We start from the raw sequence: 22,945 nt of genomic DNA, 5'->3' as shown, positions 1-22,945 counted from the left end.
CCCCTTCCTGGTTTCCTTTTCAGAAACAGGCTATCTCCCCCTCCCTGCTTCTATGAGCGTGCTTCCCCACCCATCCACCCACGCCTTCCCGCCTCCCCACCCTGGCATTCCCCTACACCAGGGCATGGAACCTTCACAGGACCAAGGGCCTCTCTTCCCACTGATGCCTGACAAGGCCATCCTCTGCTACATATGTGGCTTGAGCCATGGCTTTTGGTTTTTTGAGACAGAATCTTACTATGCAGCCCCAGCTGGCCTGGAACTCAGGGCAAGCCAGCCTCACATTCATAGAGAGCCACCGGCCTCTGTCTTCCGAGTGGTGGGATTAAAGATGTGCATCCCCACACCCAGCTACACCTCAAGTTTGTTTTCCATGTTTTTACTCAAGACTTTTAGTCTTGTGTGATTTGAGACCTGATATATATACACAAAATATATCGTGGAACAGAGTGTATCATTTTCTTAAGATATGGGCATCTGAAAAGGAAGAATGTTTTAGGGAGAAAGTAATACTACCAGAGAGGTAACAGGACTGTAATGAATAACCTCGATCCTCAACTCGATGCAATTTAGAATCACCATGGAAACAAACCTCTGATCGTGTCTATGATTTAGTTACTCGACTGATTAATTAAAGTAGGAGGATACATCCTAATCATGGGCAACAACACCATTCTATTGGTTGGGATTCCAGACAGCATAAGAAGGACATGGATTGAGAAGCAACATTCGTTTCTCTTCGCTTCCTGACTGCAGGTGCAATGTGAGCACAGCCTCTTGCTTCTGCTGCCATGCCTTCCTTCCCATGATGCTCTGCGCCCTCTAATTTGAGCTACGATGAATGCCTCCATCTTTACGTGGTGTCTGTCAGATATTTTGTCACATGAGCTGGAAAAGTATTTGATACAGGACTGCAATGTTAGAGCGATCAACCTCAGTTCAGATGATTCAAGTGACATACATTTTACAGTGTTTTGTATGCTAACTTACAGGATGTTGCACATAGCATTCAAGATAAGATAATGTTGCAAGTGACTTGATGTACCAGTGAGGGTGGTGATGCTGGGGGTTCCCCTTCTCAGAGGAGAAGGGGGAATGGATAGAGGAAATGTGTGAGGGGGAACTTGGAGGAGAGGAGGGCTGATGTTGAGATATAAAGTGAATAATGAATGGAAAAAAAGATAATGTTCTAAGTGTTTATACATGATCCACACTTGTATCTGAGTTCATTTGCTTGGGTTGGATTGTTTTCCTTCCTTCCTTCCTTCCTTCCTTCCTTCCTTCCTTCCTTCCTTTCTTTCTTTCTTTCTTTCTTTCTCTCTTCCTTTCTTTCTCGTATGAGCTGGATGGCCCCGAAAACATGGTCCCCATGCTATTCATGGGTGAAGTGGGGCCAACATGACAGGAGGTTTATCAGGGCTATAACACCAAACAGTATATATGAGGCAGGATCAGAACACACAGCTTCCTGTACCACATGCAACACTTTTTTTTTTTTACAGAAATGAATGCAGAGTCACCAGGGAAGACAGAAAGAGAGGGGCAGAGGGTGCCCTTGAGAGAGTGGCTCCTTGGGTCTATCTGTTTCAGAACAAGTCAGTCCTAATTACGAGACTTCTGACATGGAATACATTGTTCCATGTCATATCTGCAGTGTGTGCTTGGTCTGGAACCTCTCTTGCTTCATCACAACCTTGCAGAACTGGGCTCTGCTACTCAGCCTTTGCTTATTCTGGATGTACCAGCTTTCCGTGTCCTCTGAGATCCTTCTCGTATTACATCCCCCTCTCCTGAATTTTCTTCGAAGAATATCTTAGAAAAAACCATGCATCTTTTTTTTAAAGATCTAAAATCTTTTGCTCCTCAAAATTCATGTAAACAGTGGTAAGTTCAACTCCATTTAAAACACTTAGAGTTGAATGGTCAGCCCTGAAATCATATACATGTAAATGACATTATATAGACGGAGCAGGTTATATTTATCTATTGAGGAATAATTGTTTACATTATATACATTTCTATCATTAATATACTATTATACATTCATGCAATATAGACAATTAAACACAAGGAGTGCATAAATTTGAGTTCAGGGTATATGAGAAGGCTTAGATGGAGGAATGGGAAAGGGGAGATAGTATAATCATTTGACTTTCAATAAACACCAAATATTTGTGGTGGTTTGAATATGCTTGGTCCATGGGGTGAAGCAGCACTATTAGGAGGCATGGCCTTTTTGGAGGAAGTGTGTCCCTGTGGAGGTGGGGCTTTGAGGTCTTATCTCAGGCTCCACCCAGTGTGGAAGAGACCTTTCTCCTGGCTACCTGGGAAGAGAGCTTCCTCATGGATGCCTTCGGATCAAGATGTAGAACTCTCGGCTCCTCCAGCACCAGGTCTGCCTGCCTGCGGCCATGCTTCCTGACATGTTGATAATGTACTGAATCTCAGAAATTGTAAGCCAGCACCTATTGGTCATGGTGTCTCTTCACAGCAATGAAACCTAAACTAAGACACAAGTAAAAGGAAAGGATACTTCATGTTTTAGGCGTCACATGTAACTATCGCTCATTTTCCATTTTCAAGGGAAAGCAAGGTGGGACAGTACTTGAAGCCTTGTGTGGTTATCTATTCCCCAAACTGAGCTTTTCTTTCTTTCTTTCTTTCTTTCTTTCTTTCTTTCTTTCTTTCTTTCTTTCTTTTTTTTTTCTTTTTTTTTTTTTTTTTTTTTATTAACTTGAGTATTTCTTATTTACATTTGAATGTTATTCCTTTCCTGGTTTCCGGGCCAACATCCCCCTAACCCCTCCCCCTCCTCTCCTATGTGGATATTCCCCTCCCATTCCTCCCCCCCTTACTGCCTGACCACCCACAATCACATTCCCTGGGGGTTCAGTCTTGGGAGGACCAAGGGCTTCCCCTTCCAGTGGTGCTCTTACTAGGCTATTAATTGCTACCTATGCAGTTGGAGCCCAAGGTCAATCCATGTATAGTCTTTGGGTAGTGGCTTAGTCCCTGGAAGCTCTCGTTGCTTGGCATTGTTGTTCTCTCTCTCTCTCTCTCTCTCTCTCTCTTTTTTCTCTTTTTTTTTTTTGTTCTTGCCTTGTTTTCCAGTTCTGTTAGAACTGTTATTTTTCTGCTCTACCTAAGCCAGACAACAGAGATTAACCTTGCAACACTGTGTCTCTGTCTTCTGTCAGTTGCCAGTTTATTTACTTTTTTTTACCGTGTGTGTGTGTGTGTGTGTGTGTGTGTGTGTGTGTGTGTGTGTGTGTGTGTGTGTCTGCTTTGGGTAGCCTTGGTAACCACTACTTTTCTTGTATCATATTCTTGGATAGCGTCTTTACTCTCTCCACTGCATTGCTTCTGCACACAGCTACCAGTATAATCTTCCTGAACAAGACCTTTACCAATTTACCAATTTATTCTTCATTGACTTCCTAATGCCTGTGAAGGCCTCTCCCTGGGGTAGATATCCATGTGCAACCTCCAGATCATTCAGAGATTAATCAATTGTTTTTGTTCCTCAGATGTCACATAAGACAGGCTCTCTTGAGTTTCCAACCTCTTGCCTTGTGTTTGATATTTTCCAGACATGTTCTCATGCCCTGCCTTTTAAAAAAGCTTACAGTGCTTCAAGGCTTGCCTTAAGCTCTGCCTTCTTTTCGTAAGTTTCTTTGATCATAAGAGCTCATAAAACTGTCTTTCATCTGACCTCAGCCACCATCAGAGAAAGACACATCACTGTGTCCTTCAGCACTGAGGTGCAACTATCGATTTAACCAGGTGCAGTATGCTGCTCTCTGTAATCGAAAAAAAAAATCCCTTTTAGACTTAAACATAGACTTAAGAAATTCATACACTACCTTGTGGATCTGTGCAAAGATTAGTGTATTGAATCTGTTGAGAAACTTCTAAAGCCTATTCACATTAGAGTCTGATTCTTTAGGGCTTTCCAAAGCCAATGACATCAGTGTCTAAGCTGCCATGGTGGTGTTTTCCGGATCTTCCCAGAAGGTGTCAGTGAAGATTTTCAGATAACAGCCAGGACACATGCTCCTTCCTCAAATGGACTGTCAGTGCCTCGTGGACCGGCATATAAGGTGCCCGAGTGGCCCTGATATTTGGGGTGACAACTGGATCTGTACGAGTACCAGCGGTGGCACTTATGCCACGACTTGCCTGCAAACAGCAAGCACAAGAGGAGCCTGAATATAAGAAGCAGCCATGCAGGGCTGGCATGCAGCTCTTGCCTAGCGTGTGGATAGCACTGGGTCTACCTCCAGCACCCAGAAAAACACCCACCCAATTTCTGTATTGTAAAAATTTCAAAGAAAGAGCAGGTCAGAATGGGTTTGCAATTTTGTGTGACTTCCCTTGTTGCATTATTTATAGTCCATTCTGCTGGACCTCAGGAGAACATTCTTTTAAAAAAATTTATTATTATTCATTAGTTACTTATTTACATCCGAAATGTTGTCCCTTACAGTTCTCTTTGGTTCTTAAAGAAGGAAGTTTATGGAAAAATATATCAATGGTAACAGATGAAGCTTGCATTTCTCTTTTCTTGGGACATAGTCAGAAGCAAAAGCTTCCAAACGGCTCTAGGCTAGGATTTGTAGGTTAAAGTCACTCTTTAGGAATTTGTTCCTTGTGTTGTTATTGCTGCTAATTGTTTTCTAAATGAGGGGATATGTTTGATTTATCGAGTGTACATGAAACAAGAGTTTTAATGTTTATTAGACAGATGGTTTCAGTTCTCTTATAAAACCTAGCAAATGCGAGGGGTGACTCAATAGATGGTAGACGGACTGCTTAGCACACTTGTGTGAGGGCTGGGTCTTGGATCCTCAGAACCCTCTGAAAAACCAGGCAGGCACAGGGATTTCTTACAGTCTCATCACTTGAGAGGCAGAGATGGGGATCTCTGGGGCAAGTTGGATGCTAGATTAGCAAGAGTTGGTGAGTTCTGGGTTAGGAAGAGACCCAGCCTCAATAAATGAAGTGGAAAGTGACTGAGGAAGACACCTGAAGTCAGCTTCCAGCCTTCACATGCATAATGCATGCGTGTATGGGTGTCCACACACATGTAGATACACATAATCACATGCTGAGATACCACAATAGTCCTAGATACATAGACAGACAGATCAGCACACACACACACACACACACACACACACACACACACACACACACACATACACGAAAGCACACATACAACCTCTTAGCAAACAAAAGTTCTGACACTGTAGCTGGGAAGGAGACACGTATGTAGCTAGGAAGAGCACAGAGTTGAGATTTACATCCAGGCCTGTTGGACCCTGTTATTGCCCCATTCATGACACTTTCCAAGGCCCAAAGTGAATGGCTTTTAGTGAATTTTCTTCAAAAATGTAAGGAAATGTTACAAAACACAAATTTAAGCAGAGCTTATACTTGTTCTTAAGTGATGCTTTGCTCAATTTATAATTGTATTTAATTTCTGATTATGCACGTAATTATTTACTATCAGCTTGCTTTGAAGGTAGGAATTGCCTTTATTTATTTATTTATTTATTTTTTCTTTTTTTATTGGATATATTTCTTTATTTACATTTCAAATGTTATTCCCCTTCCCGGTTTCCTGTCCACAAGCCCCCTATTCTCTCCCCCTCCCCATAAGGGTGCTCCCCTCTCATCTATACCTCCTACCCCCGCCCCAGACATTCCCTTGCACTGGGGGTCCAACACTGGCAGGACCAAGGGTTTCCCCTCCCACTGGTGCTCTTAGTAGGCTATTCATTGCTACATATGCAGTTGGAACCCTGGGTCAGTCCATGTACAGTTTTTGGGTAGTGGTTTAGTGCCTGGATGCTCTGGTTGGTTGGCATTGTTGTTCTTATGAGGTGGCAAGCCCCTTCAGCTCCCTGAATCCTTCCTCTAATTCCCCCAAAGGGGGTCCTATTCTCAGTTCAGTGGTTTGCTGCTGTATTGGACATGCTCTGGTTTTGTCTCTCAGGAGAGATCTATATCCAGTCCCTTTCAGCATGCACTTTTTAGTTTCATCCATCTTATCTAGTTTTGGTGGCTGTATATGTATGGGCCACATGTGGGGCAGGCTCTGAATGGCCGATCCTTCAGTTTCTGCTCTTAACTTTGTCTATTTATTTATTTATTTATTTATTTATTTATTTATTTTTGAGACAGGGTTTCTCTGTGTAGCGCTGACTGTCCTGGAACTTGCTCTGTAGACCAGGCTGGCCTTGAACTCACAGAGATCTTCCTGCCTCTGCCTCTTGAGTGCTGGGATTAAAGGTGGGCACTGCTACCACCACCACCTGGCATATTTTTGTTTTTTAAAGAGCTGTGAATTCGGAATGCCTGATCAAATTTGAGGATGTAAAAATCAGCAGCGTTTCATGTTTTTTTTTTCCTGAGTGTGGAATAACTATGCATCTTACTTACGATTAATTTTTAAAGGTTGGTTTCCTTTTCTTTGTGTGTATGTGTATCTATATGCGCAAGTATATGCCACACATGTGCATGTGTGCAGAGGTCGTGGAGGCCAGAGGAAGACATCAGATCCCTTGGAGTTACAAGTGGTCCTAGATATCTAATGTGGATGCTGGGAGCTCAACTCAGACATTCAGGAAGAACAGCAGATGCTCCTGAGTGCCGAGCCTTCTCTCCAGTTCCACGATGAATAGTTTTTAAGGGTTGAGTAAATTTGCATGTTTATTAGTCTTTTTATCTGTAGTATGTAGTCCAATGTCTGACCTCATGAAAGGCACACACAAACATTTGTTGGATGAGAGAATGAATAAAGGTGAGATGCCATATGTTTCTTGAAGGTATTTGGGTTTGCAGATGAAGTCTTCTGTCTTTATGTGACCATTTCTCCTTTCTGTTTTCCCATCATTCCTAGTATTGGACTTTTGTATAGTTAACTGTTTTCAGCCTACGAGGTGCATTTTATATACTGCCTGGTGGAATGGGCTTGTAGAAGAACCTTCCTGATTTTGCTATTGGTAAATGCTGGATAACTGGCTTCCAACTACCAGCAAACAAAGAAAAAAAACATGCCTTGCGAGTGAGTAACTTGGTTGTACTCGTCCTCTGTTTGTTCTACTTAATGGCAGGCTCAGAGACTTCTTTCAGGTCAGTGACCCTTAAGAAGATCCCTCAAGCTACCCAGCCTTCTTCTACTTAGCTCAAAGGGGTTGAGATTGAGCTGTAGTGGCTGAAGACTGACGTTTGAGGTGAAACCTCAGGAGAGTTGTGGGCATGCGTGCCGAAACACAAAATGAGTGGTTCCTGTCACATGTAGGAAATTTCCCAAGAAGTAATGGCCTCAGCAGATCACATTGTGAATGGCTGCTGCTGAGACGTGGGTGGCGCCTCAGGAGATCACGTTGTGAATGGCTGCTGCTGAGACGTGGGTGGCGCCTCAGGAGATCATGTTGTGAATGGCTGTTGCTGAGACGTGGGTGGCGCCTCATTTGCAATGGCCGTAGCACTGGTTTAACCTAACTAGTGAAAGATGAGCATTGCTTAATGGCCTTACTTCTCTACTGAGGGTCACATGCTGACAGTGTTCTTGGGACTGATCTGAACTGTTAAGCAGGGATGATCAAACTCTCTTGCCTTAAGTTTGTGTGTCTCCTGCGACCTGTGGCCACCATTCACAATCATAACAATACGCAGCTGCTTATCAACACACAGAGGTCGACTGAAAATTATCTTGGGGCTGGTATAACTCAGGTATAGTGCTCCATTTTGCACGAGACTCTGTGTTAAGTCTACAATTCCCCCAAATATACTTATGTACGGTGTCGCCGCAGAAGATGATACTCCCTAATGTATACTTTTGAAGTTTTAAGTGAGAACACGTGAAGAGCCGCACATTCCATGAGGGCTTTCTCCCTCCTTATCCATCTTCCAGTCCGTATAGTCCAGACATTATTTGCTGCAAATGTCTTCCCCAGCTAGCTCAGCAGGAAGAAGAAAGGATGCAAATGGCAGTCAGGAGGGATGGCAACCACGGGAGCATCACCCCAAGGCATTGTCTGTTCTTTGAGTCAATTCATCTCCGCTAGAAATAATGCACTCTTCCGCTAAAATTGCCCAATACTTCGTCTCTCTAAGAAGAACAGATGTAAGCTTCTAAATCTTACTGAACTGCTGGGCACCTGTGTGGTTCCCATGCGTGCAGTACTCTGCGTGGCTCTCTCCCTTGTCAGTCTGCCTTCTGCCGTTATGAGACTCAAGCACTGAACTCCCAAGGGAGAATGGAAAGTTCTTTTGTGCCCTATACTTCTAACTTATGCGCTTTTGTTATTTGCTTGCCGTCAAGATTCAGCTCCAAATGTTCTGTCTGTGTAAACACTGCAGATGGAGGCCACACCCTAACTTGGGCTCTTGACTAAGTGAATCGCCTATCTAGGTAACAAGGTAGTCAATTCTGACTGTCAATTCTGTTTTTGATGATCATCTGTCCTGATATTAAGGTAGTACCCTGGCTATCAATTCTGTTTCTGATGGGACTGAATGGCAGGGTACTCCTCAATTTCATGCTAATCTTTGAATAATCTGATAGAATTTATTTGCTTGCTTGCTTGCTTTATTTATTTATTTATTTATTTATTTATTTATTTATTTATTTATAGACAGAGTTTCTCCATATAGTCCTAACTGTCCTGGAACTCCTCTGTAAACCATGCTGGTTTAGAACTCAGAGAGATCGACTTGCCTCTACGTCTTGAGTGCTGGGATTAAAGGTGATAATTGCTGGATAGTTGCTGTACTTTAAATCCCAAGGATCTCAATGATCCAATGACGCCGACCTTAACTATTCTGCCATTTACATGCTTTGATGTGAGGGATTGTAGGTGAGAGGTCTCTCAAGTACTCAGCCATGTTTCCCCCATCTCGTCTGTGTAGAGAGAGGAAGATCTAGGTGTTTAGTCTAATGCAAAGCGATACTTTGGTTTCCATGCTTGGGCAGCCATGTGAACAGGAGTAATTTATGGACACCGTTTTCCATTTGCATATGAAATAGGCTGCAGTGTTCTTTATGGGAGAGAAAATGGCTCCTTTGGGTCACAATTAGCCTATCAAGCAATTAGTCACAATTAGTCACCAGGCTGGCAGTTAATTGTGCACACAAAGTTGTTTAGACAAAGTAAGACTGAATTCCTTAACTTGAGCAATATATCCAGAGCTGTGACTTGTCTGCCTTCTGCTTTGATCAGGTTTCTCACTGTTCAGAGAAATAATCTAAACTTTATTGACTCAGAGCTTATTGTTGGGCAGTGAATAGAATGGAACATTAGAAGTTGTGGTTGCAACCAAGCAGTTAAATTGCTTTCTCTTGTTGCTAAACATGATTAAGAGGCGTGCTTAAACGGCACAGCATGGAAACAGTATTACCCTAACAACGAAGGAGCACAGAAATGAGGAAAGGCCCCAGGGCAGAGGCTCTGGGAGGAATATATGAACAGCACAGATGGACTGACTTCTTGACTCAATCCTGAGAATAAGGAGTTACTCACATGCATGAGAAACAGCAGAGTGACCCTTCTAGAGTCTTTGCATGCGATATTCCACTGGAGGGTGAGCAGTTAGCTCTCTTTGGAGTTAGAAGACCATTCTGGAAGAGCTGACTCTGGGCCATTGCATAAAGCAGACAGATTGCTGGGATGTTTAGGATCGGCAGGCGACAGCTCTGGAAGCAGAGTGTCACCCGTGTTCTGACGGTAAGGAGCTGGCACGGACACCTCTAATGCCAGGTAGAAACAGACCTGAAACAATTTCAGAGGTCTAGCCAGGCAAATCTGTGAAAAGCATGCTTGCTCACTAAGTTTCTGACATGCTGCATGTATTGGTATTTCACATGTAAAAGGAGAGCTTCGCTTTTGGACTTCACTGCAAATTTCTGGCTGAGTATAACTAACCACATGTAGAGATTTGTGAGTGGCCTTTAGGGGAGATGCTATTCTAGGGTTGAAAATACATTTGGGTTGGTGTTTTGGGGCTCGGTGTATTCCTTAAGGCATGCAAACTTTGCTGGTTATTAGATACGGTTAAGGCAGATTCTAGGGCACAATATATTTTAGGATCGTTGCCACCTCTCAAATCTAATGTTTCTAGAAATGAGGCCATGGACAGGGAGATGAGGGAACAAGAATCATCTTCCACACAGGGCCCTTCTCAGCTGCTGCGTACGGGCTGCTCACAGGGAGGACTTTGAACCTTCCACCACCTGTCAGTGTTCCAAAGCCTTCCCCTCATACATTACTCTATTGCTTCTTGCTAGGCTTGGCCAAGGATCTTTATATCTGAGTACTCACAGAAAGGGTCTCCCTTCGAGTGGTCATGGACAGACCTAGCCTAGGGTGACAGAAAGATGAATATGTTGTAATTCCTATCTTGAAGCAGCTAGACAGAGTTTAGTAGGTTATAAGCCAGATTTTGCAATGGATGCTCCACATCTGGCCAGAGGCCTGTTTGTTCTGCCAATAGTTGCTTAAACTGGATTGACCTTGCATGAATGCCTGCCATGAGCCAGCATTTGATCCAGACCCTGCGGTGGAGCAGAGAAACGGGCAGATACTCAAATGGGGCCACAAGACAGCAAGCCAACCATCCCAGGAACGAGCTATACTAAATTAGAACGTGGGAACAAGCCAGATGACACCGTCTAGTCTGTTTTGTGGCTATGAAGGAGTAGGCATGACAGTCCCATATTTTATGAGCCCTCTGACACTTGCCTCCCATCCCTGAGATTTTGATGCAGATTTTTCTTTGACCCCACCTGCTGAGCCATCTTCCCAACTTTATGAACTGTTTATTATATGAGTGTGGGTCTCTATCCCAGGCTGGTCTTGAACTCCCTATATAAGTAAAGGCGTTACGGTAAGCATCTGATCCTTCGCCTCTACCACATTCAGTTTCTATTATGCTAAAGATTGACTCCCGGGCTGTGTGCATGCTGGGTACGATTAAGCTACGTCCCTAGTTATAAGCTTTAATTTTTAATTGGCAAACATTGTAAATTTGGGGAATGTAAGATGTCTTGATGCCATGCGTGCTTTTGAGAATGAAGCAATCCAGCATGTCCCTCCCTTGCACTCCGCTTCTTAGGAGTCTCCGCTTTCTAAATAACCTTCTTCCCTACGGAGCTTGGGCTACGATACCAATAATGCTTGTGATGTAATGGAGTGAGCTGGTCTCTTATTCCTGGAAACTTCTTGTCCCCCTTTACCATGTCTAAGACATTATAATCAAGCGTAAACATTTAAATATAATTAACGAACTCAATTCCTCAACACGTGCCACCTCTTGGGAGTCAGTCTTTCTGGGAAGTTTCATCTATGTTTCTTGGATGCTAGCTACGGTCACTTCACTGACGTATGGCGGGAACAGCTTTATCTGAATAATATTGCAGTATATCACACACACATATATTGCTTGCTTGGTCTATTGATATGATAGTTATTGAGTAGTTGGGCTTTTTTGAGCTGAAATGCTCAATGCAGAACCTGTAGCAAACAGCTGTAGGCAGGGGTTGTTTAACCTTGATCTGGGGCTTTCACTACCAGGCTGCTGTGTTATAATTAGGTTAAAATGACATGTTAATTGTTTTTATCCACATGTATCTGTGACAGCAGCAACAAAGTGTAGTAGAGGTTCTGTGAACATGAAAAAGACAGCCCATCTCTTCCTTTTCTTATATAATAAACTCAAACGCTTTTCAATTAAAAAAATACTCGAAATAACTCTGTCTAGTCACTCAATTGCCAGCAAAACCTTGGTCCAGATATATCTGCCTTCTTTCCTTTTTTTCTCAGACTGAAAGTAAAGATGCTTAGTATTTATTTATAATGGACATGGAAGGCATGAATTACAGACACACTAACTCATTTTTCCCCTCTGCAATGAAACCAAAATGCACACTTTTGTGGATTGATTGTGTTAATGCCAAAGAAAAGGTACAACTGGCACATGCCAGTCATCTTGACTGTTGAATTCATCTGTCTTTGGGGGAGGAAGATTTTACAATGGTGGTGATGCTATCTCTCAGCTGCAGAGAGACCCGTTATTAGTCTTGCATGCATTTATGCTCGATAACGATAGCGCTGTTGTTGGGATTTCAGATTGCTCCCAAGGGTGCTTTACACAGGGGATTCCTGTGGGTAGAGGTTAAGGGGGATGGGAGTGCTCCCTTGGGGAGGCATAATGTCTCCTACTGAGATGCTTTGCAGGAGGCCAAAGCTTGTTTTCCCTGTGGTGTATATCAAGAGGTCAAGACATAAAGAACCTAAGCTGTCTGACACTTGGCAGAAGCTGAGAGGCTGTCAGTTCTGTTGTTCCCTGGTGCTATAGCCAGATTAGTGTCCTTTGTTAATCAAGCCTAGACTTGTTTGGCTTGGTGACCACATTTCACCTTGAACATGTCAGAATGTTTTCATTGGAACCAAGGAAAGCAATTGGCTTGAGGATTTATTGGGGAAGTGGAGAAGGGGTGGGTGTTGCTTCTAATGGGCAGGTGAGGATCCTTGGGTCAGATCTAGTTAGGGCCCAAAGATGCTCATATTGTAATGATGTAGGAGGTAGACTTTAAAGAGCACATCAGGGGTTGGGGATTTAGCTCAGTGGTAGAGCGCTTGCCTAGGAAGCGCAAGGCCCTGGGTTCTTTCCCGGCTCCGGAAAAAAGAACCAAAAAAAAAAAAAAAAAAAAAAAAAAAAAGAGCACATCAAATTCCACTGATTTCACAGCTGGCGCTACCCCCACCATCCCCCACCCCCATGCCAAACACTGTGCTCCAGGATACAAGGGGGAAAGGCTCCCCGGAAAAAATGATGTTATTCCATTCTTCTTTTTTTCCTTGCAATTCTAGGAAGCAGCAAAAGAGAGACTAAGAATTAGTAGGACCCCACTAATTCTTAGGACCTTCCATCTAAAGCTCATGCTCAAACAGCAACCTGGTAGCGCCAGCCAATCATTGTCCATTCAGAGAATGATTCATGCTCAACAGGCTTGCTGGGGAGTTTTGAGAATTAGCTGTGCTCAAGCTCCACTCCTGGGCAAGCAAGTCAGGCTTCCTTGTGGGAGGCGCAGGCACCAGCAGTTCCTGGGTGATTCTGGAGGACAGATGGCTTTAAGCACAATGATTTATTTTATGAATGAGAGAAGTTTGGAAATTTTACCCTGGTGTCATATAGAATGTGAATGGTGACATATATATTTTAAGTGCTTGGACCAGCGCCACCTGAATTAATGACCCCGGTTGCCAGAGGAAACTGTGTAAGAGAAGAATTCTGTAAGAGAGGTAGTTCTGATTTTGGAAGAAAACCACTGTTGAATGGGGGTGGTGGTGGTGAAATAAATGGCTGCGTGAAAGCTCACTAAATTTTTTACATCCAGCTACTTGGTGTGCAGACAGCAGACTGAGCGTTGAGAGGAGGGCTGGAGAGATGACTCAGTGGTTAAAAGTGATCTTTTAAAGGACTGCAAAGCCCCCATGCCATTAATATCTATAACTCTGGAGTCCCCTTTGGCTGGGTGGGTGTGGTATGGTGGTTCATGCTGCTTTAATCTCTAGCATTAGGGAGGGAGAGGCAGGGTGATCTCTGATCTGAGTTTGAAGCCAGACAGAGTGATATAGTGAGCCCCCCTTTAAAAAGAGTTGAGTTGGGAGGATGGAATGTTGGGTTGGGGAGGGGGTTTTGGTGATGGTAATATTCATACCTCGGACTTAGTTAGTTTGGGGGGTGTTCACATATCCTAAAGAGATATTATATTTGCTTTACGGGCTGCTGATGTACAGATGATATTATGTTCACACAGAGATCGTTATGTTAAAATAGCAATGATACAGGCTTTCCGGGAATGTCAATGAGACTTTTAACTTTGTTGAGAGTGAGAATCTCTTAGATTCCAGTACCCCTGTGAACCAGAGGTTACCTCATCAAATTCTGTGTCTCTTGGGTGTCCTAGGAGTCATTTTGTAATGTCATCTGGGTTTCTTTGCCCCTTTTAGAATAGCTTTGAAACCTAAACAAACCCTGTGTATGGTATGTGAAGTGTGACTGTCTCTTGCGGAAGACCACTCCCATGCTCTTCCGTATGCCTTTCCGAACATTCCTCTCTCTCTTACCTCTCTGGCTCTCTCTTGCGCACGTGCACGTGTGTGTCTTACAATCTTTAGAATGCTTCCTAAATGTAGAGAATCTTTCATTTGACTGAAAAGAATGGCGGAAAAGGGAATTACCAAATGAGGAGATTAAGGGCTCCTTGAAACTCAAGAGAGAGAGAGATGAAATTCCAAAGCGTACTCTTGGACACCCACTGGATGGCACCTTCTCTGTTTAAGTGCTGTCTCGGCTACGGAGACTGCGGTTGTGCTGAATGAGGCCACCTGCTGTGAGTGGGATGAGCCTGCGGGTGGGGAAGTTCTTTCTCTCCAGGGCACAGACCACTTCACTCAAGAGTTCTTAATTCACAAGGAGCAGCCCTGCCTCCTGGGTAGCTGGGGCCTTTCTCTGCGAAGAGTAGAGCGAAAGTGGAGTGAAACAGGCAAGGTGTGAAAAGGGGTTCTAACTCGATTATCCCAGCCAATTAAAGAGCAGGACCGGGTGGGTTGGAAAACTCCCTGCAGAGCTGGGAGAAGTGAGTCGCGGGGATTAAAATGAAAAGGCCGGAAGACAAAGAGGAAGGATGAAATGTGTAAGAGATCTGCTCCCCACCGTCTGCAATTCGATGCACTTGAACAGGAAGTTGGTTAGCATCATTTGGGGGAGGAGGGGCGGATAAGTTTTACTTGGGTCTCATCAGCATCAGACTGAATCCTGGTCTGCAATCACAGATCCGCATCGATCTGAAGCAATTGGTTCCATCCCTTACTTGGAAGTGACATGTAAAGTAAATCACCCAGTTAATTCACCCATTGATTATACAAATCACAGGGCAGGACGGTGTGGCATCTTTCCTTTTAAAGGTCAACATCGCAGGCTATAACCAAACGCGGATTAACAAGAAGAAAACTAAGTAGAATTATTTAATTAAAATTTTGCACAGCACAGAGGCCTTTGGAAATAAAGAATCAAGGACCCAAGGAAACGTTCTCTTTTTGTAGACAGTCAGGTGGGGACATGATTAACTGGGCAGAAAGAATATGAGCTCGTAAGTGGGAAACTCATCTAGGTTTGTCTGTTCAACTCCCTTCAGGGAGCTCTGTGTAGCTTTCCTTCCTCTTGAGTATGGGATGTGGGTTGAGACTCCTCAAGATTGAAGATCTCCCAGGAAGGAGACAGAGAGGTGAGTGGCCTTCCTAGTTTTTATGGCTTACTTTGAAGAAGTTCTGGTTTTTTGGGGACCCACACTGGTGTGTGGTTCGTACACTCAGTGACTCTCCACTGGAGAATACTGATGTTCCCTCGCTTAGCAGGTATCAATTACGAATAGCTTCTTGGTTAGGGGTGGCACTTTCCCTTCTCAGAAGGCACCACACGTCAGAGCAGTGGTTGTCAACCTTCCTAATGTGGAGGCCCTCATGTCATGGTGACCCCCAGCTATAAAAATATTTTGTTGCTACTTTGTAACTGTAATTTTGCTACTGTTATGAATCATAATGCAAATATCTGAGAGGCAGGATATCTGATATGCTACCCTCCAAAGGGGTCTCAACTCACAGATTGAGAAGTGCTGCCTTAGAGGATCAGTTTGAGCCCTTGAAATATTACCCGAGGCTCTTGTATGCACCAGACACTGTTCTGGGCATTGAGGATATCATGAAAGTCTGAACAAAGCCACCGTTTGCTATAGTGTTGGTGTCCTTGTAGTGAGGACAGTGTTGAGCAGGGATTTGTTTTCCTTCAATGCTCAGGAGATAGAGAAGAAGGGTCACGTTATGTTTGTTTGTGGCAGATAGATAAGCTAAGCCAAGTGGGTCATTTGGGTATTCTTAGAAAAAAAAAAAGAAATGTATATTTTGTCAGAATCCAGACATTTCATCTGGATAGATGCTCCTTATAAATTCCCCTTAACAGAAGGTCATGGACTGTCCTATTTTAACCAGCTGGGAAAGTGGAATAAAGTCAGGCTGACTGTCCTGACCAGACCCATGTCCTTGGCCTCATCAGTACAATCTAATCATCAAGTGATCAACTGACTATCCATGGGCTTCAGATTGATATGGACAGCTAAATCAAAACCCATCATCAGGGCATTTACTTTGGTTATTTAAGATAAGGAACTTGAAAATGATTTGCAGATCCAATATTGTTTACAGTTATCTCAGGTAGGAACTTTAATGTCTAGTATACGCTACCCAGGTTGCATAGCAACTGTACCGTTATACCTGTTCATGCACATAAAAAAAACAAAACCCATCTCAAACAAGTAAAAGGTGTTTACTTCACAAATATAGAACTGGATTTCATTAAAGTGAAATCTTCAGGTTAGACAAGTAATAGCCTAATCATGTTATGTAGAAAAGCTTTTGAACAAAGATCTCTATTACCTATTATCTGTTTATCTATCATCTATCTGTCTGTCTACCATGTACCATCTATATCTATCTATCTGTCTGCCTGCCTCTATCTATCTATCATCTATCTATCTATCATCTATCTATCTATCATCTATCTATCTATCTATCTATCTATCTATCTATCTATCTATCTATCATCTATCTATCTATCTATCTATCTATCTATCTATCTATCTATCTATCATTTATTATATTTCACCCATTCTTTTGCCCAATCACTTCTCCCTGTAAAGATATTGGCTGATGATAGTGTATAAAATACAATGTAGATAAAAGTACATCTTTCCATTGGGAGAAGCAGCAAGGAAGAGAAATGGTGAGCCTGGGTCACAGGCAAACCTGCCAAAAGGTAATGACAATGGGCAGAGGCTTAAACGCTCATGTAACTGAAACATTATTAGTGAGAGTCCTGTTTTATTTAAAGTTTGGACCGAAGCCTTGGCCCTGACATTTTAATCCATGTGCTATGTGATTTGATGATCCCCATTCTGTAAGGACTTTTTAATGACTTCCTGTCAGGGAGGCAAGACAGAAGACTGAGTATGTGCAGTTCACCCCCAGTGTGTGTGTGCAGATGCAGACACTGACTGTGTTGTGGAGTTCAGGGCAAAATAATCAGGAATTGAAACAACCCAGTGGGAAGACTGGCTTTGAGAAAAAGCCATAGAGCTTCTCGAAGGTGCGCAGCATTAGGAAGTTGCCTGGGATCTGGATTTTAACATCTCAGGACTACACTTTGTGTGACGTTTTACTGAGAAATAGTCCATACGAGAGGAGCAATGGAATTTCACTTCTATCTCATGCAATTCTGGGGTCTTGGAGTTGAGGGAATTACAGGATGGAGAGGCTAAATGATAGACTTGAGGAATTGTAATTGGTGGAGGAGCTGGGACTAGAATCTGTGACACTGGCTTTTTGCTGTTCAGGGAGCCACCTTGCCTGAGGAGTAGCACCCATATCATGTAGGCAGGTGCACGAACTGCCTTCTATCCCAAGGCATCGGCAGCAGACCTCAGCACTAGTGTTTTAACGCCATCCAGATTTTCTTGGATACTAAATATGTTTCTGTCTATCCTCAGATCTCTTAATTCAGTGCTTGCTTATTCAGTGTAAAACAACTGATATGGAATGCTTTAAAAAAAAAAAGTCCATCTCTGCTGCTCACTGGTAAAGCAGTAGCATGTGAGAGGCTGTAAAGGTTTATTCTCAGCGAGAGAGAGAAAAATTTTGTACATAGTATAGCTGTTACTCTTCCGTGACAAATTCCCCAAGGAAAGCAATTTAAGGAAGGAAGGGTTTACTTTGGTTCACAGTTTCTGGTACCGTCATCCATCATGGCCTGGAATGCATGGTGTGGTGGCAAAGCGTCAGGCAGCTGGCCACTTTGTAGCTATGGTCAGGAAGCAGAGAGACATTACCTGTTGAGGCTTCTCTTCCTTTCTATGTTTTGTTCAGTTAAGGACCCCGGCCTGTGGGATAGTGATGCCAAGAGTTAGGGAGGGTCTTCCAGTCTCAGTTAACCTAATCTTAAAAAAAAAAAATCCCTCAAAGCTGTATCCAGAAGTATGTTTCCATGACAATAACAAATCTCATAGAATTGACTATCAAGATTAACTATCACTGGTTGCTTCTTGCCAGTTGTCTTTAGAGACAGCGTCCCATTGTGCTGTTGCCTTTGTTACTATTCTATTGTGAGCAGACCCATGACTAAGACAACTTACAGAAATAGGAATGTACTGGGGGCTTAGTTCCAGAGGGTGAGTCCATGGCCACCATGATACGGAGTGTGGCGGCAGGCAGGCAGGCAGGCATGGTGCTGGAGCAGTAGCTGAGAGCTTGTGTTTCACCCACAAGCATGAGGCAGAGAGTTAACTGGGAATGATGAAAGCTCAAAGCCCATCTAGTGACACACCTCCCCCAAGGCCACACCTCCCAACTCTTCCCAAACAGTTTCACCAACTGGTGGACCAAACAATCACACACATGAACCTAGAGGGCCCATTCTCATTCAAACCACTGCAGTGGTCATCAGATCTTGAACTTGATCTGATGCTCATGATGGCCTCAAAGTCATGATCCTCCCTCTTCTGCTTTCCAATGCTGGGACCATAGGGGTGCATCACCTCCCACAGTGCTTCCTGCTTTCCTACTCACATTGTGCTTTCCCTCTCTAAATGTCCAACAGGAAACAGCAGGTCAGGACAACTGGTCACCTAGTTGCTGAGGTCCCTGAATAGCCAGAAAGGGGCAGGTTAACTTCACAGCCTGACAGTGCACTGATCTGATTGCTAAGTATTTGCCTAATGTCATTGATTCTATCATGGTAGCAGAAACTAAACAGGATTCAAAACCTCTCCTTGTACCAGGGAAGGCAGTGAAAACAGAGACTAGCAAACTTTTATCTCTGTCTTTAGGAAATGAACATGCTTAAAAATAGCCTTTGAAAACTTTTACTTTAAAAACATGCTGACCACTTTCTTTGTATACACAAAAACTGCTTTGGAAGTTTTTCCTTCTGTGAGAGTTAGGCAAAAATAGAATAATTAGAGCTCTGTTTTAGAGACCAAGCTCTCTTTTCTCCATATTCCCCCCCACTCTGGAATCTTGTAAAATCAGGTCATGGAGTGATGTGCTGCAATGCTGGATTCTCACTTAGGACTTTTTGCCTCTTTTGCCAGCCTTCAGATGCACTGAATCTTGAATTCTCTGCCTCTGTCTGTGCCTTTTATTTCTTGTTTGGCTACAGCACATCTGCTTCTTCTTTTGTTGTTGGTTGACCCCAAGCACTCAAGCTGTTAAAAACACTTAGTTCAGACTCTAAGAGATCGCTCTGAGAAAAGTGTTTTATTTTCTCCCAGCCAGGAAGGTAGAAAGCAGTTGGGAAAAAAAAGGAAAAAGGTATCTTCCTGGTTTTAGTGACATTTGGAAATGCATTTACGTGGTCTTGTATTTGACATTTACCGGATGTATACTTTATGTCAGGACCCTTTTAGAGACGCAGCAAGAAAATTGGCAGACTGTTTATTTTGTTTATTTATTTTAACACCCAGTGTGTACTCTTTTCCTCTAGCTGTCTGTGGTGAGTCCTTCGGGTTGAGAGAAATGAGTGTCAACTGCGAGGGATAACAATGGTCTCCAACCTGCCTCCTTGCAGGTCTCTCTGCTGCTCTTCTTTCCTTTGCCCTCCTTCCTCCTCTCTCACCCAACTGGCTTCCGGGTTCAATCATGTTCCCTAGAGTTCCCTGCCTTGTTCCCTAGAGTGCCAGGATGTGGGTGTGCACCTCCTATCTGCCTCACTGTCTTTCAATGTCCCAGAGAGCTATCAGCACTTTCATTGTTACTTTCTTGAAACCTTTTATATCTTAAAAGGTTCTTAACTCTAAATTCTTCGTAAGTAATACACTGTCTTCTTTGCATTTCAGTGAAGTTTCTGGAACGAGCAGCCTGCCTTTAGTTTGGTTGTATTATTTTTCCCCCTAATCACCCATTTCTCAGGCACGCACTCTTTTCTCTTTGTCCATCGGGTGAAATTTCCTAATGCTGTTGCTGTATTGCCCATCGATGCACTAGGAACCACGGAAAGCCCGAGAGTCTAAGGCAGCAACTATCACGTGGCTCTGTGAGTGAGCGGACCCAGCTGCATGGGTTCTGTGGCTCGAGACTTCGACAGAGCTGTTAAAATGCGAAGGCAAAGCCCAAGTTATCTAATGGCGGGCCCGGGAAATTTTACTACCTCACTTTTGCAAAACAGCTGTGGATGCTTCAGCCATCTTGTAAACAGAGTCCTCGCAGACACGCTAGTTAGCGTGAGCAATCATCTGCACGACTGTGCTGTCGGCCGCTGGCTACGGTTGATGGATGCTACTGTCTCCTGCATCCACATTGCTGCACAGTCTCAGCCGTCTCTATTTGCACTTCGTTCGCTCTTTGCTCCAAGGTTTTTACTCCCTTGTCTCTACATCTCCATAGCTTTGTTGGAAAAAAATCTTTATTTCCTCCCTAGACTTACTTATTTTACGTGTCTGAGGGTTCTACCTCCAAGTATGTAAATGTACTATAGGCATGCCTGGTGCCATCCCACAGATGACAACGGATCCCTTGCACCTGGAGTTGCAGGTGTTTGTGAGTGGTTATATGGGTTCTGCTAACCAAATCCAGCTCCTCTGCAAGAACAGGGAGTGCTCGTAACTTTGATTGAATTATTTACTTAAGTAAACATTTATTGAAGAGCTACTACAATGGATGACATTGCTGCTGATTTAGAGTGTGTGTGTGTGTGTGTGTGTGCGTGTATGTGTGTGTGTGTGTGTGTGTGTGTGTGTGTGTGTGTGTGTGCTTTTTTTTTTCTTCCATCTTTATTAACTTGGGTATCTCTTACTTACATTTCGATTGTTATTCCCTTTCCGGGTTTCCGGGCCAACATCCCCCTCACCCCTCCCACTCCCCTTCTATATGGGTGTTCCCCTCCCAGTCCTCCCCCCGTTACCGCCCTCCCCCCAACAATCACATTCACTGGGGGTTCAGTCTTGTCAGGACCAAGGGCTTCCCCTTCCACTGGTGCTCTTACTAGGCTGTTCATTGCTACTTATGAGGTTGGAGCCCAGGGTCAGTCCATGTATAGTCTTTGGGTAGTGGCTTAGTCTCTGGAAGCTCTGGTTGGTTGGCATTGTTGTTCATATGGGGTCTCGAGCCCCTTCAAGCTCTTCCAGTCCTTTCTCTGATTCCTTCAACGGGGGTCCCGTTCTCAGTTGTGAGGCTTGCTGCTGGCATTCGCCTATGTATTTGCTGTATTCTGGCTGTGTCCCTCAGGAGAGATTTACATCCGGTTCCTGTCAGCCTGCACTTCTTTGCTTCATCCATCTTATCTAGTTTGGTGGCTGTATATGTATGGGCCACATGTGGGGCAGGCCCTGAATGGGTGTTCCTTCTGCCTTTGTTCTAAATTTTGCCTCCCTATTTTGCCTGCCAAGGGTATTCTTGTATTTTAAAGAAGGAGTGAAGCATTCCCATTTTGGTCATCCTTCTTGAGTTTCATGTGTTTTGTGCATCTAGGTGCTTTTTTTTTTTTTTTAAAAAAAAGACTTATTTATTTTATATCTATGATGAGTAAGTACACTGTGGCTATCTTCAGATACACCAGAAGAGAGAATCAGGTCCAATTACAGATGGTTGTGAACCACCATGTGGTTGCTGGGATTTGAACTCAGGACATCTGGAAGAGCAGTCAGCGCTCTTAACCACTGAGCCATCTCTCCAGCCCTGTGTGCTTTTTACCCACAGAACCATCTTACCTGCCCGATATTTGGTTTTATAGGTTCTGTTTTTCACAGTCACAACAGATAACATGTATTATTGTTCTTATGCCAGTAATCTTATGTTCTGCCTATGTCTGTGACCATGGGTGTGCCTAATTATGTGTCTATAATGGTTCTCAGTGGGGTATGATTTCACCGCACAGGACATATTTGGCAATGTGTGGAGACATTTTGGTTTCTGTATCTTCTGGTATCTGTGAAGTAGAGTACCAGGCAGCTTGGATATTCCTCATAAGAATGGTCTGACTCATAATGCCTGCTATGATGGATTGGGAGCCTATATCTGTATCTCTTTATCTGTATGTGATGAATTTACCTTGAACTCTAGACGTACATTCCCAAGGACTGATCCGTTTCTTGCACGTGTGTATCGATATACCTGAACCCAGTGCATCCAAAAGCCCACGGGTAGTGATGATGCCACAATTTGCTTCTGATACAATTCCAAGACTAGAGATGCTGCAGAGATCCACTTGCCTGCCTCTAGGCTTGTCTCAGGACAATCTGTTCTCCACACTGCTGCCAGGGTGATGGAGCTCTGGTAGTACAAAGAGAGCTAACATCCGTCTTCCTTTTTTCAAACCCTGTCATTGATTGTAGATAATGTTTGGACGTTATGAGGTGTCCGATGAAGTATTTTATCTCGTGACTTCTTTATAATCTCCTATTTTACTTCTCAGTCTGTTCCTCACCCACCCTGGCTGCCTTGTGTTTCCAGAAGGTGCTGAGCTTTCTTATGCCTCTCACCTCCTAGGGAGTGATGTCAACTTTCCTTCAACTCTAAGCTCAATCTGGAGTCTTCTGAAAGCTTTCCTGCACGTTTCCCTCTTTCCTCCTTTAACTGCACATTAGACTGGGACATCCCTTTTCTTGCTCCTCCTCTGAAGACCTAGAATCTTTCCGTCTTCTGGGATCTACAAATTGTATTTTTCCTTAATCTTTATGACACCTTGTAGTGTCTACATTTTTTACATACCCTGACAGTCAGACCATATGCTTATTTTGAGGTTACTGGTAGTGTTTATGGCTATAGTACTGGCATGCATTATAGTTTAGCATATGTTTGTTGATCAAAAGGCACAGTTTTTCTTCTTTGCT

General features: G+C 43.5%; 1 protein-coding gene across 1 annotated transcript in view; it reads left to right on the top strand.

Annotated features, from left to right (window-relative positions):
- Dnah5 (dynein axonemal heavy chain 5) overlaps positions 1-22,945 on the top strand; it is a 301,350-nt gene that overhangs the window by 35,671 nt on the left and 242,734 nt on the right. The gene's annotated exons all lie outside the window — the stretch shown is intronic.

Source organism: Rattus rattus, chromosome 3, assembly GCF_011064425.1.
Source record: "Rattus rattus isolate New Zealand chromosome 3, Rrattus_CSIRO_v1, whole genome shotgun sequence".
In the NCBI taxonomy this organism is placed as follows: Eukaryota; Metazoa; Chordata; class Mammalia; order Rodentia; family Muridae; genus Rattus; species Rattus rattus.
The sequence above is the reverse complement of the archived record's forward strand: the minus strand, read 5'-3'. Positions and strand labels throughout refer to the sequence as shown.